The 17,814-nt window shown below is 42.3% G+C and overlaps 1 long non-coding RNA gene across 1 annotated transcript; it reads left to right on the top strand.

Annotated features, from left to right (window-relative positions):
* The first annotated feature begins 13,293 nt into the window (after nucleotides 1–13,293).
* On the top strand, nucleotides 13,294–14,539 carry LOC145859313 (uncharacterized). Its single transcript, XR_014379511.1, has 4 exons — nucleotides 13,294–13,386; nucleotides 13,569–13,608; nucleotides 14,236–14,316; nucleotides 14,447–14,539. It is a non-coding gene; the product is annotated as an uncharacterized LOC145859313 (long non-coding RNA).
* Nucleotides 14,540–17,814: the final 3,275 nt, after the last annotated feature.

Genomic DNA, 17,814 nt, shown 5'->3' with positions numbered 1-17,814 from the left:
ATGTGATCTCCACTAACGCAGGAACTCTGCCTTTAAATAAACATATTGTCTACAAGCACATTTGGATTGACTGAAGGGCCACAGTGGATTCAGAAAGTATTCAGACCCCTTGGCTTTTTCCACATTTTGTTAAGTTACAGCCTTATTCTAAAATGGATGAAATTGTTTATTTTCCCCTCAATCTACACACAATACCCATTAATGACAAAGCAAAAACACAATTAAAAATGTTTGCAAACGTGGTTAGTTCTGTTACCTGGAATAAGTTGTCGACATGCTCCATGGGTACATTTTTTATATTATTTAACCAAGTAAGTTGACTGAGAACACATTCTCATCTACAGCAACAACCTGGGAAATAGTTACAGGGAGAGGAGGGGGATGAATCAGCCAATTGGAAGCTGGGGATGAAGGTGATGGTATGAGGGCAAGATTGGGAATTTAGCCAGGACACCAGGGTTAACACCCCTACTCTTATGATAAGTGGCATGGGATCTTTAGTGACCAGAGAGTCAGGACAGCCGTTTAGCATCCCATCCAAAAGAGGGCACCCAACACAGGGCAATGTCCCCAATCACTACCCTGGGACATTAGGATATTGTTTTAGAGCAAAGGAAAGAGTGCCTCCTACTGGCTCTCCAACACCACATCCAGCAGCATCTGTTCTCCCATCCAGGGACTGACCAAGACCCACCCTGCTTAGCTTCAGAAGCAAGCCAGCAGTGGGATGCAGGGTGGTATGCTGCTGGCAAATACATTCCCATCATATTGTATCATAGATGGAGAGCATGATATGAGTCATCCCCTGGAACACATACATCACCCTAATCCCTATATAGTGCAATACTTTTGACTATGGGCTCTGGGTATTGCACTATATAGGGATTAGGGTGCCATTTGAGACAGAAACAGTGTAACAGAATATGACATTGGCATGTTGTACCAATACAGACATCAGTTTGTAGCGGTACTGTTAGAGAGAGGTAAAGAGAAAGGTTTTTATGTTCAGGCGCCAGACAGGTATTAACCTGCTGAACTGGAAAGAGTAGGATAGATAGAGAACCACTACCAGACAGGTATTAACCTGCTGAACTGGAAAGAGTAGGATAGATAGAGAACCACTACCAGACAGGTATTAACCTGCTGAACTGGAAAGAGTAGGATAGATAGAGAACCACTACCAGACAGGTATTAACCTGCTGAACTGGAAAGAGTAGGATAGATAGAGAACCACTACCAGACAGGTATTAACCCTGCTGAACTGGAAAGAGTAGGATAGATAGAGAACCACTACCAGACAGGTATTAACCTGCTGAACTGGAAAGAGTAGGATAGATAGAGAACCACTACCAGACAGGTATTAACCCTGCTGAACTGGAAAGAGTAGGATAGATAGAGAACCACTACCAGACAGGTATTAACCCTGCTGAACTGGAAAGAGTAGGATAGATAGAGAACCACTACCAGACAGGTATTAACCTGCTGAACTGGAAAGAGTAGGATAGATAGAGAACCACTACCAGACAGGTATTAACCCTGCTGAACTGGAAAGAGTAGGATAGATAGAGAACCACTACCAGACAGGTATTAACCTGCTGAACTGGAAAGAGTAGGATAGATAGAGAACCACTACCAGACAGGTATTAACCTGCTGAACTGGAAAGAGTAGGATAGATAGAGAACCACTACCAGACAGGTATTAACCCTGCTGAACTGGAAAGAGTAGGATAGATAGAGAACCACTACCAGACAGGTATTAACCCTGCTGAACTGGAAAGAGTAGGATAGATAGAGAACCACTACCAGACAGGTATTAACCTGCTGAACTGGAAAGAGTAGGATAGATAGAGAACCACTACCAGACAGGTATTAACCTGCTGAACTGGAAAGAGTAGGATAGATAGAGAACCACTACCAGACAGGTATTAACCTGCTGAACTGGAAAGAGTAGGATAGATAGAGAACCACTACCAGACAGGTATTAACCTGCTGAACTGGAAAGAGTAGGATAGATAGAGAACCACTACCAGTCAGGTATTAACCTGCTGAACTGGAAAGAGTAGGATAGATAGAGAACCACTACCAGACAGGTATTAACCTGCTGAACTGGAAAGAGTAGGATAGATAGAGAACCACTACCAGACATCAGCAGAAGAGACTGCCTATAGGGTAGCCTGTTGGCCAGATAGCCAGTGGAGGAAAAGACACCATATAAAAACACACACGTCACAGCACAGGGGTAACCCAACCAATAATACCTCACACAAAATTAATGTCAAAGCAATTCAAAGGCAACTTCCTAGAAACAATGGACAAGAAAGAACCCAGTCATAAAACGTAGAGCATTTGCAATATTTTATATTACCTCCAAATGAAAGAGGGAGGGGTTATGAATGGGTGGGTGTAGGTGTGTTCATAGATAAAAAAAAAAGGACTTAAAAATGTCCAAATGTCAGTTGTCCCACACAAAATCAATAAAGTTCAAAACACTCACGCAACCTCCCTTTACCTAAAATGTCAAACAGTCCTAAAGTGCATTATTAGTTCACTGAATGCACTGAACATGAAAGGGAGAGCAGCACAAAGAGATACAATAGTTCACTGAAGAAAGAGATAGAAAGTGAGATGGGCTTAGCTGTTGCGTCCAGGCTTGAACGTGCATTTGTCCGTCCGACACAATACTTGGTTGTTCGTTTGACAAAAGCTTGCAACAATGTTGCTAGTAATCGATGAGATCAGAGGCCAGAACGCTTCCAACTCGTCAGGAGTAGCGCGATAACAACAGCGATCAAACTTAGAAATGTTATAAACGAAAGAAGACGTATGCGGAGTTGAACAAACCCGTCAAAACTGCCCCGCCAATCGAGAGCTCCTACACTGAGCCGGAGAAGCCGTCTTGATTTCCTCCTTCCTGACTGCTCCTTCGCTCTTAAAGCGTCAGTGTACGGTGAAGACTCCATGCAGGATTTCGCTACAAGTGTTTGTTTGCTTATTAAATGTGATTTTGTCGAGTACCAGACAGTGTTGTTTTTCACCATTCTATCTGATTCATTTCCAGTTTGTAATGTTGTTATTAGTCCAACATTATGGAGGACATTATTGTCAGGATGGTGCAGTAATGTTGAGATGCCAGTAGGGAGAGCTCCGGTGTAGAACACTGGAACCTTCAGTACCACTTTGATGCAGCTGATGAGGAGTGTAAATTGAATGTGTTTGTAGAATAGAATGAATGACATCATGGAACTGACCAAATGTAAATGGAACTTTGAACTGTTCCATGTAGAACTCAGAGGGACAAGGCAACACATTCTAAGATATTATAAACATTCTAAATAGTAGGCTATAGTCAACACATTCTAAGATATTATAAACATTCTAAATAGTAGGCTATAGTCAACACATTCTAAGATATTATAAACATTCTAAATAGTAGGTTATAGTAAACGCATTCTATCGATTTTATAAACATTCTAAATAGTAGGCTATAGTCAACACATTCTAAGATATTATAAACATTCTAAATAGTAGGTTATAGTAAACACATTCTAAGATATTATAAACATTCTAAATAGTAGGCTATAGTAAACACATTCTAAGATATTATAAACATTCCAAATAGTAGACTATAGTAAACACTATTCTAATTTATTATAAACATTCTAAATAGTAGGTTATAGTAAACACATTCTAAGATATTATAAACATTCCATATAGTAGGCTACAGTAAACATGATTCTGTATTTAGTCAATAGAATACATTGTAAATGGGCCATATTTAAAAACTGTAAGCCCACTCCTCAAATGAAGAAATACAACTAGATATGCAGTCTGTTGTGTATTTTCTATTGAAATAAAACCTCCCCTTTCTGATGTGCTGGTCTGGTCCTCATGCATGTTAATGACTTAAAGAGGAAGGAAGTTCTGCATCAGATACTTGTGTCTTAACTACTTTAAATATGTATCAACCACAGAATTCACACTTAATGTGTAACAGAAGTTGTCATGGAGAGAAGACCAAGGCACAGGAGGTATGTGAATACTCATATTTAATTTTAAAAAAGGAGTAAAGCATCCACTTGACAAAACAATAACGGTGACAGCAGCAACAGTTCTGCAGGCTAGAAACGCAGTGCAAAAACAACCACCCACAACCCCAAAGAAAAACACACACACCTATATAGGACTTCCAATCAAAGGCAACTCAACACACCTGCCTTCAATTGGAAGTCCCAATCAACAACACAATCATTCACATACACAAAACTGCCACGTCCTGACCCCAAAACTAATACAATAGCTCCATCTGCTGGTCAGGACGTGACATAATGTCACTTTCCATGCACTGCCAGTAAGTTAACTCATTGTACAAGACCTCTCCCCTTCACTTCACCTATGTAAGTACACTTGACAAAATATTAAAATATAATTTTTGGTTATTTGTTTTTAGTCATTAGTCATATACTTGAGGGTAATGTATAATTTTACTTCTTGTTATGTTTTGAGCTGTGTTTTGGTGATTACATCAGGGCCAGTATTCATAAAGTGTCTCATTGCCACAGTGTTGATCTAGGATCAGGGCCCCCAGTCCATATAATTATTATATAAAAGGTGTGTGTGTGAGTGTGAGTGTGAGTGTGAGTGAGTGAGTGAGTGAGTGAGTGAGTGAGTGAGTGAGTGAGTGGAGTGAGTGAGTGAGTGAGTGAGTGAGTGAGTGAGTGAGTGAGTGAGTGAGTGAGTGAGTGAGTGAGTGAGTGAGTGAGTGAGTGAGTGAGTGAGTGAGTGAGTGAGTGAGTGAGTGAGTGAGAGTCACTTACTGTTTAGCCTCACAGCTTGGGGATAGGAGTTATCATTGAACCTGGTGGTCAGTCTTTAGGCTGCTGTACAGCTTGACGGACCGTAGAGGATTGAACATTTATCCTCCTATATTTGGGGTTCTGAGAATAAAACAGCTTCAGAATAATCAATGTAGAAATATGTGTTTACAGTACAATAGACAGACAGTATTCACACAACCATATACATATGTAGGATCTTACAAGTAATCCTGCAGCAACAGGAAAAGTGAATTATTATGTGGATTATAATTAATGTGGTGGTTGACACAGTTTTCATTAGGGAAAATGAAGTCTGACAGTTGAAATTACAAACTTTAAACTTTAAATCTTGAATACACTACAAGATTGCAGTTCCTGCTGAGAAGGAAAATTCTCTACAACTAAAGAGTGATCAAATTAAGATCCTACATCCGTAACACAATACAGCACAAAACAATGTGAGCTTGGTTCATTTCCAGTAATGAGGCCCTGTACCCCATTTACAGTTTCTACTTCAATGTATCAGGTGGAGTTATTCACCAGCTATAGAGTGAGTTGTTGTTTATGTTTCTAAGACTGCAGGGTGGGAGATGCAACAATGGCCTTGAGAACAGCAGGAAGTGTGTTGGTGGTCTTTCTCCGGTCTGTGAAAGGTATGTTATTATTCATAATTGTATTATAGTATCCTTAGACATTTCTGAAAGAATACCGATCTTAATGTTATTCTGGTGTGTTCAGTGATGTCGCCTGTTAGGAATCTCCACTTCACTTTTATAGCTGCATTTCACACCTCGATAAGTGTAGCTGTGGATACCATTTACACTCATCTCAGAAACTAGAGACAAAAAGTGTGGACAACACCCTACTGTTAGTGTAAGCCAATAGGTAATACACTTGTGTTGTGTGAATGTTTCAGTGGTACTGGGTCAGAATGGCTGGAGTGTGGCTTACACCAAGAAGAGTATCTGTGCCTATTGAAGGGGTCAACAGTGGAGCTGTCCTGCTCTTACACATATCCCAGTGGTCATACAGTCACAGCAACATTCTGGTTCACTAAAAATGATGGTGAGGGTAATCCTTTGAGTCTGAGTGATGACCCAGACTACTAAGGTCGTATGACTTACCAGGGAGATAAGAACAATGATCACACCCTGACAATCAGAGACCTGAGAGAGAGTGACTCAGCTACGTACAAGTTCAGATTTATAACAGATCAGACTGGAGGGAAATATACTGGTGATCCTGGAGTCACTCTGTCTGTAACAGGTACAGTAACATTCTATATACTGGTGATCCTGGAGTCTCTCTGTCTGTCACAGGTACAGTAACATTCTATATACTGGTGATCCTGGAGTCACTCTGTCTGTAACAGGTACAGTAACATTCTATATACTGGTGATCCTGGAGTCACTCTGTCTGTAACAGGTAACATGCTCTTGTCTGATATTCTGTTTTGTCACGCTCTGACCTAGGAGACCTGTGTTTTCTCTGTTTAGTTAGGTCAGGGTGTTATGGCCAGGTATGGTTTCCAATCAGAGGCAGCTGTATATCGTTGTCTCTGATTGGAAGCCATACTGCGATCCGCAGCCCAGAATCTTCAGTGGCGGCCTTCAGCTCAGAGTCTTCAGTGGCGGTTGCCGTTTCAGAGCCTCCGGCGATGACCCACGGTCTGGTTCCTCCGGACACACAGAAGCGGGGGGGATCAGTGGGCAGGGGGGGTTCTACGCCCGGAACCAGAGCCGCCGCCAAATATGGTTGCCCACCTGGACCCTCCCCAATAGGTTCAGATTTGCGGCCAGGAGTCTGCACCTTGGGGGGGGGGGGGGGGGGGGGTACTGTCACGCTCTGACCTAGGAGAGCTGTGATTTCTCTGTTTAGTTAGGTCAGGGTGTGATAGGTGGGTGGGCATTCTATGTTTTTGTTTTCTATGTTTTGGCCAGGTACGGTTTCCAATCAGAGGCAGCTGTCTATCGTTGTCTCTGATTGGAAGCCATACTTAGGCAGCCTGTTTTTCCTGTGTTGGTGTGGGTAGTTGTTTTCCGTTTTCTTAGTATACCTGACGGAACTGTTGGCTGTCATTTTGTTGTTTTTGTTTAAGTGTTTTTTCATTAAAGTAAAGTATGAGCACTCTACACGTTGTGCCTTGTCCCCTTTATACGACCCGCGTTACATGATTAATCTTCATTGTCCCTTTAGGTCTGGATATTGTCTTGATTTGTATTAATCTAATACAAATAATGAGCTGGCGCACACCCAGAGAAAATTATTTATTGTGCTGACTAAAGGGGAATAAACTGTAAGCTATAACAACAAAGACACTCCATATGTATAACCTCCTAGTAATTTATTGCGTAAAAACACCAATGTTTCTATCAAGGCACAAGGCAAGACCCAAATGCAGACACAGGAGGAAGATGGTTGGAGTCTTAAAATGTTTATTAATGTTGAGGACAGACGTTCCGCTACCGGAACACCTCGCCAAATATCCAATGGTAGAGCGTGGCGCGAAAATACAAAAACCTTAAAAATGCTATAACTTCAATTTCCCAAACATATGACTATTTTACACCAGTTTAAAGACAAGACTCTCGTTAATCTAACCACACTGTCCGATTTCAAAAAGGCTTTACAACGAAAGCAAAACATTAGATTATGTCAGCAGAGTACCCAGCCAGAAATAATCAGACACCCATTTTTCAAGCTAGCATATAATGTCACATAAACCCAAACCACAGCTAAATGCAGCACTAACCTTTGATGATCTTCATCAGATGACAATCCTAGGACATTATGTTATACAATACATGCATGTTTTGTTCAATCAAGTTCATATTTAAATCAAAAACCAGCTTTTTACATTAGCATGTGACTAGCATGTGACTAGCATTCCCACCGAACACTTCCGGTGAATTTACTAAATTACTCACGATAAACGTTCACAAAAAACACAACAATTATTTTAAGAATTATAGATACAGAACTCCTTTATGCACTCGCTATGTCCGATTTTAAAATAGCTGTTCGGTGAAAGCACATTTTGCAATATTCTGAGTAGATAGCCCGGCCATCACAGGCTAGCTATTTTGACACCCACCAAGTGTGGTACTCACCAAACTCCGATTTACTATTAGAAAAGTTTGATTACCTTTGCTGTTCTTCGTCAGAATGCACTCCCAGGACTTCTACTTCAATAACAAATGTTGGTTTGGTCCCAAATAATCCATAGTTATATCCAAATAGCGGCGTTTTGTTCGTGCGTTCAAGACACTATCCGAAGGGTAAAGAAGGGCCCGACGCGTTTCGTGACAAAAAATGTCTAAATATTCCATTACCGTACTTCGAAGCATGTCAACCACTGTTTAAAATCAATTTTTATGCAATTTTTCTCGTAAAAAAGCGATAATATTCCGACCGGGAGTCGTTGTTTTCGTTCAAAGAGAGAGAAAGTAAACATGGTGTCGGCTCGTGCACGCGCCTCCAGTCTCATTGTCCTCAGATCGACCACTATCAAAATGCGCTAATGTTTTTCAGCCAGGGCCTGCAAAGCCACCATTCATCTTTCTGGCGCCTTCTGAGAGCCTATGGGAGCGTTAGAAAATGTCACGTTATGCCAGAGATCCCCTGTTTTGGTTAGAGATGATCAAGAAGGCCATGAAATGGTCAGAGAGAGCGCTTCCTGTTTGGAATCTTCTCAGGTTTTGGCCTGCCAAATGAGTTCTGTTATACTCACAGACACCATTCAAACAGTTTTAGAAACTTTAGGGTGTTTTCTATCCAAATCAAACAATTATATGCATATTCTAGTTACTGGGCAGGAGTAGTAACCAGATTAAATCGGGTACGTTTTTTATCCGGCCGTGCAAATACTGCCCCCTATCCCCAACAGGTTTTAAGGGACGGCATGGAATGGGGCTGGTCTCCAAAGTTGAAAATATTTTCACATGACCCTCCTATTGTACTGTAAAATAAATTGAACACCCTCCTCCTCATATAATTCATGCAAAATAATGTTTACGGCGACAAATAAAAATAACTGTATTCATAAACGTGAATATCGACTTTGCCACTTCAGCATGCTTTTGTGGCATGGTCGATGCCACGCAGGGCTGCGGACCAGAAGTTTGACAGTTCCCAATCACTACAGACAAGCTCACCCTGCCTGCCTGTTTCATTACACTACGATCATATACAAAATATATGGAATACATTTTCCACCAACAGGTTTCTGTGCCAATGCACCACACAACCAATAAGCAAAGCGTACAAACTTCGGGCACTTAAATATCATGGTTTGTGTTTTCAACGCCACAATAAATAGACAATGTAAATCTGGACAAACAGAGAATACATCCCTCCCTACCTTGTAGTCTTACCGAGTATCGAAGGCTTGGCTTGACAATCTCTGAATGTCATTAAACTTTTTGGTGTTTTGTAACAAATGTCTCTTTCCATTCATCAAATGGCTGCTGCACAGTTCGGATTGATTGACTGATTGATTTTATTTGTCAGTGTCACGTCCTGACCATTCTAAGAAGTCATTTTCCATAGTAGAGTGGTCAGGGCGTGACAGGTGGTTGTTTTGGGTGGTTTTGGGTTTTCTGTTTATATGTGGGTTTTTTCTAGATTTCTATTTCTATGTTTTATTTTCTATGTTTTGGCCGGGTATGGTTTCCAATCAGAGGCAGGTATCTATTGTTGTCTCTGATTGGAAGCCATACTTAAGCAGCCTGTTTTTCCTTTGGGTTTTGGGGGTAGTTGTTTTCCGTTTTGTCTATGTACCTGACGGAACTGTTGGCTGTCGTTTTTGTTATTTTGTTGAAGTGTTATCATTAATAAAGGAAATATGAGCACTTTACATGCTGCGCCTTGGTCGACTCATTATGACGTCTGTGACAGAACTACCCACCACAAGAAGACCAAGCAGCGTGCATTCTCCAGGAGGATGAGCGGGACTAAGCAGTATGGCTCAGAGGAGTGGACCTGGGAGGAGATCCTAGATGGGGCAGGACCGTGGACAAGGCCGGGAGAATATCGCCGCCCGCTGGAGGAGATAGAGGCAGCGAGGGCAGAACGGCGATACTGGGAGGAACGACTAGGCAAGCAACTGGAGGCCGAGAGGCAGCGGCAAACATTTTTTTTGGGGGGGGGGGCACACGGGTAGAATGGCTAAGGCAAGGTTAAGACCTGAGCTAACTCCCATGTGCACTCACAGCCCGGTGCACTCGGTGCAAGCTCCTTACCGCTGCCGTGCTAGAGTTGGCATTCATCCAGGAAGGAGTGCGCCAGCTCAGCGTTCCTGGTTTCCGGTGCGTCTCCTCGGCCCAGGTTATCCTGCGCCAGTTCTACGCACGGTAACCCCAGTTCGCCAGCTCAACCCAGTGTGGCCTTTTTCAGCTCCCCGCCCTTGCCGGGCTATGGCCAACATCGAGCCAGACCTCCAGTGCGCCTCCAAGGCCCAGTGTACCCTGTGCCTGCTCCGCGCACTCTCCCTCCAGCGACGGTCCTCAGCCCGGAGCCTCCAGCGACGCTCCTCAGCCTGGAGCCTCAAGCGGCGGTCTGCAGCCCGGAGCCTTCAGCGGCTGCCTGCAGCCCAGATCCTCTAGTGGTGGCCTGCAGCCCGGATCCTCCAGCGGCGGCCTGCAGCCCGGATCCTCCAGTGGTGGCCTGCAGCCCATATCATCCAGCGGCGGGCTGTAGGTCAGAACCTCCAGCGGTGGTCTACAGCACAGAGCTTCCGGTAATGACCTACAATCCGATTCCTCCGATAATGATCCACAGGCCAGTGTTACAGAAGCGGAGGGATCTGTGGGCAGAACGGGGGTTACGCCCTGAGCTGGAGCCACCTCCGTTGCTGGAGGATTGGAGGGAGAGGAAGGGTCCGGGTGTAGCACATGAGCCGCCATAGATGTTTGTCACCCTCCCTTCCCTCCCTTTCTGTTTTGGGTTGTTTTTGTTGATTTTTGTTTGGGTGAAGTCGGGGTCTGCACCTTTGGAGGGGGGGGGGTACTGTCACATCCTGACCCTTGTAAGAGGTCATTTTCCATAGTAGAGTGGTCAGGGCGTGACAGGTGGTTGTTTTGGGTGGTTTGGGGTTTTCTGTTTATATGTGGGTTTTTTCTAGATTTCTATGTTTTGTTTTCTATGTTTTGGCCGGGTATGGTTTCCAATCAGAGGCAGGTGTCTATCGTTGTCTCTGATTGGAAGCCATACTTACGCAGCCTGTTTTTCCTTTGGGTTTTGTGGGTAGTTGTTTTCCGTTTTGTCTATGACCTGACGGAACTGTTGGCTGTCGTTTTTGTTATTTTGTTGAAGTGTTATTTTGTTGAAGTGTTATCAGTACTTTACACGCTGCGCCTTGGTCCCCTTTCGACGACCCTTGTGACAGTCAGTAAAAAAAAGACATACATACACAATATTTTTTGAAGTGACCACGATTGCACAATAAAGTCAGGGACGTATTTCCATTGTGGTCCCTATGTTATACATAAATACATATACAATTATACTGAACAAAAACAAACGCAACATGCAACAATTTCAAATATTTTACTGAGTTAGGGTTCATATAAAGAAATCAGTCAATTGAAATAAATCAATTAGGCTCTAATCTATGGATTTCACATGACTGGGCAGGGTCGCAACCATGGGTGGGCTTGAGGGCATGGGCCCACCCACTGGGGAGCCTGGCCCAGCAAATCAGACTGAGTTTTTCACAACAAAAGGGCTTTATTACAGACAGAAATACTCCTCACTTTCATCAGCTGTCTGGGTGGCTGTTCTCAGATGATCCCGCAGGTCAAGAAGCCGGATGTGGAGATCCTGGGCTGAATGTAAAAAAACACTCCATCCTCCCCAAAGCAATAAATAAATAAATCTGTCCCTAATACATCACTGTAAAACTGTAAAACTGTAAAACTGATTATCTGTGTCTGTGCTAGTTTCACTTTGTAGTAGGAGAACTTTTAGCATTTCTAGAAAGAACTGAGAATAAAAACCAGTTGTTTCAGGTGTTCAGGGTCAGGACTGCAGCAGAGTAACTTACACCAAGAGGAGAATCTGTGTCTTGAAGGGGTCAACAGTGGACATATCCTGTACTTATGTTGGTTATTATTCCACCACATCAACATTCTGGTTTAGAAGTGATAAGTCGACCCCTGAAGACCTAACCAGAGACCCAGGGTATACAGGTCGTGTGAAGTACACTGGAACATACGAAGGTCCCTTCACCCTGAGAATCACAGATCTGAGAGAGGAGGACTCAGCTGAGTATCGCTTCACTTTTAAAACAGACTACGTTGAATGGGGTCATAGTTTCCCAGGAACAACTCTGTCTGTCACAGGTAATACTACACTGTATGATACAACTGTAAATCATATTGAATTACAGGAGAAAATAAATGAACCATCCTGTTAACACAGAGGTGTATGTGGTTTTATACATATTGTTTCAGGTCTGCAGGTGAAGGTGACTCCTGCTGCAGAGGGACAGAAGACACTGACCTGTATCACCACCTGTACTCTGACTGACAACCCCACCTACATCTGGTATAAGAACGGACAACGTCTAGATGAGCCCACTTCCCAACAATACTCTAGTAATACCCTAGTAGTGTTGGGTGATTCTGAGGACAGTTACTCCTGTTCTGTTGAAGGTCATGAGGGTCTCCACTCTCCTGCAGTGTGTGAGTACGAATTAAACTACTTAGAAAGTATCAATCATTTAAGGTCAATGAGAAGGGTAATACTTTAATATTCATCATTACATAGAAATTACAGACAATGTCATAGATGTATGCATGTCTATAGTTAGAATGTTCAGTACCTCAAACACTTGAAGTATAGTTTAGTAGACACTCTGGTCCTAAAGTATCTCCAAATGTATTCTTGTTCATGTTTTTTGTAAGTGATAGTTTTAGATAGTCCTCTGAATTTAGATATCATTTATTTTACACATGACGTCATTTGAGGTAGTATACTACTGTCCTAACCCTCTGACAAATTCTGCTTCACTAGATGCTCCAAAGAACACCTCAGTGTCAGTCAGTCCCTCTGGTGAAATAGTGGAGGGCAGTTCAGTGACTCTGACCTGCAGCAGTGATGCCAACCCACCTGTGGACAAATACACCTGGTACTTTCAAAATGAGACTTTTCTAAATGGATTTGGACAGATGTACAACATAAGTAAGTTCAAGTCTAAGGACAATGGACATTACCACTGTGAGGCCCAGAATGGAAGAGGATCTAGGAACTCTACAGCTCTGATGATCATTTTACCAGGTGAACTTTCATCTTCAATATTTCAATACAAAATGACATTTTATGCTCATATTAATAATTATACATTGGCTTATCAGACTTTGTTTTATAATTATATATACGTTGAGATTAGATCAGTTAACAAATGTTGTATTATTGTCCTGGACTATGTTTATTTTCAGTTTATAAAATGCCAGTACTCGTATCATCCATATAATATTATAGAGAAACAGACCTCAGTTCTGACTGCTGCTGTAGGAATCATAGTGGTTGTTCTGGTTCTCATCCTCTGTCTCTCTGGACTCATGTGGTTCAGGTATAGTGAAGAAGGGAAAATTGATATTTGTATTATTCTTTCACCTTATCACTCTGATTTGTTATTAACTTCATTCATTTATTTATTGGCCCAAAGCCCTTAACTACTAAACTATATTGGTAACATATCAACTTCCACTAGAGGTCAGTAGAGAGCAGAACTCACTCTGTCCCTCTTTACAGGAGATCCACAGGAGGAAGTGATGCCACAGCAGACACACAGGTGTTTATATCAGTTACACCAGGACCCCCCCCCCAACAACTCATCAGTCTTTGATTATATGAATCAGCTGTGTAGTGTTCGGGCAAAAAACAAAATGTTTTTTTACATTTTTATTTCACCTTTATTTAACCAGGTAGGCAAGTTGAGAACAAGTTCTCATTTACAATTGCGACCTGGCCAAGATAAAGCAAAGCAGTTCGACAACATACAAAAACACAGAGTTACACATGGAGTAAAACAACATACAATCAATGATGCAGTAGAAGAAAAAAAAATAAGAAAAAAAATGTGCAGCTCTGAGATCAAAGTGTGCAGGGCCCAGCTCTGAGTTTGGGAAACCCTGAGTTACAACTCCATTTTCATTCATTTACTGTGTCACTACAGTCTCTTTCATACTATTTTAATTGTTACCTTTCTCTCTCTCTCTCTCTCTCTCTCTATCTCTCTATCTATCTATCTATCTCTCTATCTCCCTCTATCTCTTTATCTATCTATCTATCTATCTATCTATCTATCTATCTATCTCTCTCTCTCTCTATCTCTCTATCTCTCTCTATCTCTCTCTCTATCTCTCTATCTCTCTCTCTATCTCTCTATCTATCTCTATCTCTCTCTCTCTCTCCACAGAGTGTCCGTCCTGACTGTAACAGTGACACGTACACAGGTCTGAACATGAGGACCATGTCCCCTGACTATGACACTCTGGCAGTAAGTCTCTTATAATTCATTTTGATTGTTTGTTAGTGTGTTTGTTTTATACGTTTTAGAAAGACTAGTGTCTCAATGAAGTCATGCATTTCCTCTCTCCAACTCCATCTTTCTCTCTCTCTGTCCACAGAATGTCCATCCTGACCCTACCAGTGACCCCAACAGTGACATGTACACACCTCTGAACATGAAGACCAGGTCACCAGAGTATGACACCCTGGCAGTAAGTGTGTGTGTGTGTGTGTGTGTGTGTGTGTGTGTGTGTGTGTGTGTGTGTGTGTGTGTGTGTGTGTGTGTGTGTGTGTGTGTGTGTGTGTGTGTGTGTGTGTGTGTGTGTGTGTGTGTGTGCCATAAACATTTTAGAGGGAGCGCTAATTCAGTATGTCTTCTTTCAGAATGTGAGGGGAATCTCCCTCTGAAGAGGTTAGAGCGTTGGACTAGTAACCTGAAGGTTGCAAGATTGAATCCCTGAGCTGACAAGGTACAAATCTGTCGTTCTGCCCCTGAACAAGAACAAGGCAGAACAAGACTGTTCCTAGGCCGTCATTGAAAATAAGAATTTGTTCTTAGCTGACTTGCCTAGTTAAATAAAGGTAAAAAATATTATGCAATACGATATTGTTTTTTTATTTAAAAAAAATGTAATCAGTACATTACATACATTTAAACAGTTGCAGTTTTTTACATTTTATATTCATTATAATTGTATATTATGTAATGCTATATTGTTCAGTGTCATGATATCACTTGTTTTGTCATCACATTTTTTATTATTACGTACTTTATATACGTTAAATACATGTTTACCTTTGCAGTTTTTACTGTGTGGTTTAGTGTCAATACAGTATAAGCATCATGTTGTAAACAAGATCAACATTTAAGACAATAAATACATAGATTATTTGATTAACTAATTATACACTGATTCATAACTATTTCCACTCAGCTCTTGTTTCTTGTATTTCTGCCTATTAGACACATGATGGTGGCATTGAATCATTTAACCATGAGTGGCTAGGCCAGCGTTTCCTAAACTCAGCTCTAACAGCTAGGCTACCCGCCATAGTATAGACAGGCTGCACTACCAGACCCCCCCAAAGGGGCATTGTATATGCAGACTGCTCTACCAGACCCCACCTCAGGGGTATTGTATAGACAGACTGCACTACCAGAACCCACCAAAGGGGGTATTGTATAGACAGACTGCACTACCAGACCCCACCACAGGGGGTATGGTATCGACAGACTGCACTACCAGACCCCACCACAGGGGGTATTGTATATACAGACTGCACTACCAGAACCCACCACAGGGGGTATTGTATAGACAGACTGCACTACCAGACCCCACCACAGGGGGTATTGTATAGACAGACTGCACTACCAGAACCCACCACAGGGAGCATAGCCATTATTAGAGGAGTTTGATTTCTGATTTACCCAAAACACTACAACAATAATGAAATACATGCTGTACATGAAATACATGCTGGACCTCTCCTCCCCTCAGGACTCCAGTGGTGGACCTCTCTTCCCCTCAGGACTGCAGTGGCGAAACTCTCCTCCCCTCAGGACTCCAGTGGTGGACCTCTCCTCCCCTCAGGACTCCAGTGGTGGACCTCACCTCCCCTCTTGACTCCAGTGGTGGACCTCACCTCCCCTCTTGACTCCAGTGGTGGACCTCTCCTCCCCTCAGGACTCCAGTGGTAGGCCTCTCCTCCCCTCATGACTCCAGTGGTGGACCTCTCCTCCCCTCAGGACTCCAGTGGTGGACCTCTCCTCCCCTCAGGACTCCAGTGGTGGACCTCTCCTCCCCTCAGGACTCCAGTGGTGGACCTCACCTCCCCTCATGACTCCAGTGGTGGTCCTCTCCTCCCCTCAGGACTCCAGTGGGTGGGTATGTTTAATTCAGGTTATTCCACAGTATATATTCCTAAAGTTATAGGTTCTATAGGCTGTCTCAAATAGCACCCTGTTCCTATATGCATTGTATTTTGACTGTGGTCACCTCCCTCCCTTCCTCTCCTACATTCTGTACTTTAGTTGTGTGGAGATATAATTAGAAGGTAGAACTTTGATACAAACTATGTTCTGTACTGTAGTTGTGGGGAGATAGAGAGTATCAGAGTTCTACATTCTAATTCTTTATTCGGTACTGTAGTTGTGGGGAGATAGAGAGTATCAGAGTTCTACATTCTAAATCTATGTTCTGTACTGTAGTTGTGGGGAGATAGAGAGTATCAGAGTTCTACATTCTAATTCTTTATTCTGTACTGTAGTTGTGGGGAGATAGAGAGTATCAGAGTTCTACATTCTAATTCTTTATTCTGTACTGTAGTTGTGGGGAGAGAGAGAGTATCAACGTTCTACATTCTAAATCTAGTTTATGTACTGTAGTTGTGGGGAGAGAGAGAGTATCAGAGTTCTACAAGAGAGATTATGTGCCTTTGTCAACTTCAAGAATCCCAACGTGTCCACTTGCACCTTGGAGAGGCTAAAGGTGAGTGGTGGGATGAAACATAATGCTGTCATATGCATTGAACTATGTGAGATGTGCTATCAATTTTTTAGCTTGACCTTAAGGAGTGTGTACTTTTGGGACCATGCTATTGGTTCAATTGTACTTTTGGGACTATGCCATTGGTCCCATTGTACTATTGGGACTATACTATTGGTTCCACTGTACGCTTAGGACTGTGCTATTGGTTCTATTGTACTTTTGGGACTATGCTATTGGTTCCATTGCACTTTTGGATAATCTTTATTTAACCAGGCAAGTCAATTAAGAACAAATTTTTATTTACAATGGCGGCCTGGCAAGAGGCAAAAGGTCTCCTGTGGGGACGGGGGCTTAAAATAAGGCAATACAAACTAGTGACATGGGCTGACAACTAGAAACAGCTACATATCTCAATAACCTGTTCATCTATTTGTCCTTTGAACTCCTCCAATGGAGGACATTCTAATATCAAGGGGCTGAATAATGAAATGAAAATACTTTTTTTCATGTTTGGTTCTAATTTTCAGAACTGTTAGCATAAAACAAGATTGAGATCTGAGTTTGTATGTGTTCTCATTTCATGCTAGAAGAGAGCATATATAACATGGCAGTTTTCCTTAAATGGTCTTCTAAATAAGAATGTACCAGTGTTTGAGCCTGCGTGTTGCTACTGATGTCCACCTGACAGCACTGTAGAGATCACAATGGTGAGTTAGACGTCTCTGCATGATACACAGAGTCAAGAGCCTTCGGTGGAGAGCATGAGTCTTGCACATAAATAGTATCACAGTCCAACACAGAGAGAAAAGTACAACGATTCAACTCCTTTCTGGCGGCAAATGAAAAACAAGCCGGTAATAAAATCCAATGCAATGTTATTGGTTTCATTGTACTTTTGGGACAATGCTATTAGTTCCATTGTACTTTTGGGACCATGCTACTGGTTCATTTGTATGTATTTGGACTATGCCTGCGGTTTGTCTTCCTGTCCAGGGGGT

This window comes from Salmo salar, chromosome 12, assembly GCF_965601325.2.
Source record: "Salmo salar chromosome 12, fSalSal1, whole genome shotgun sequence".
Lineage (NCBI taxonomy): Eukaryota > Metazoa > Chordata > Actinopteri > Salmoniformes > Salmonidae > Salmo > Salmo salar.
This window is presented reverse-complemented; position numbering and strand designations above follow the sequence as displayed.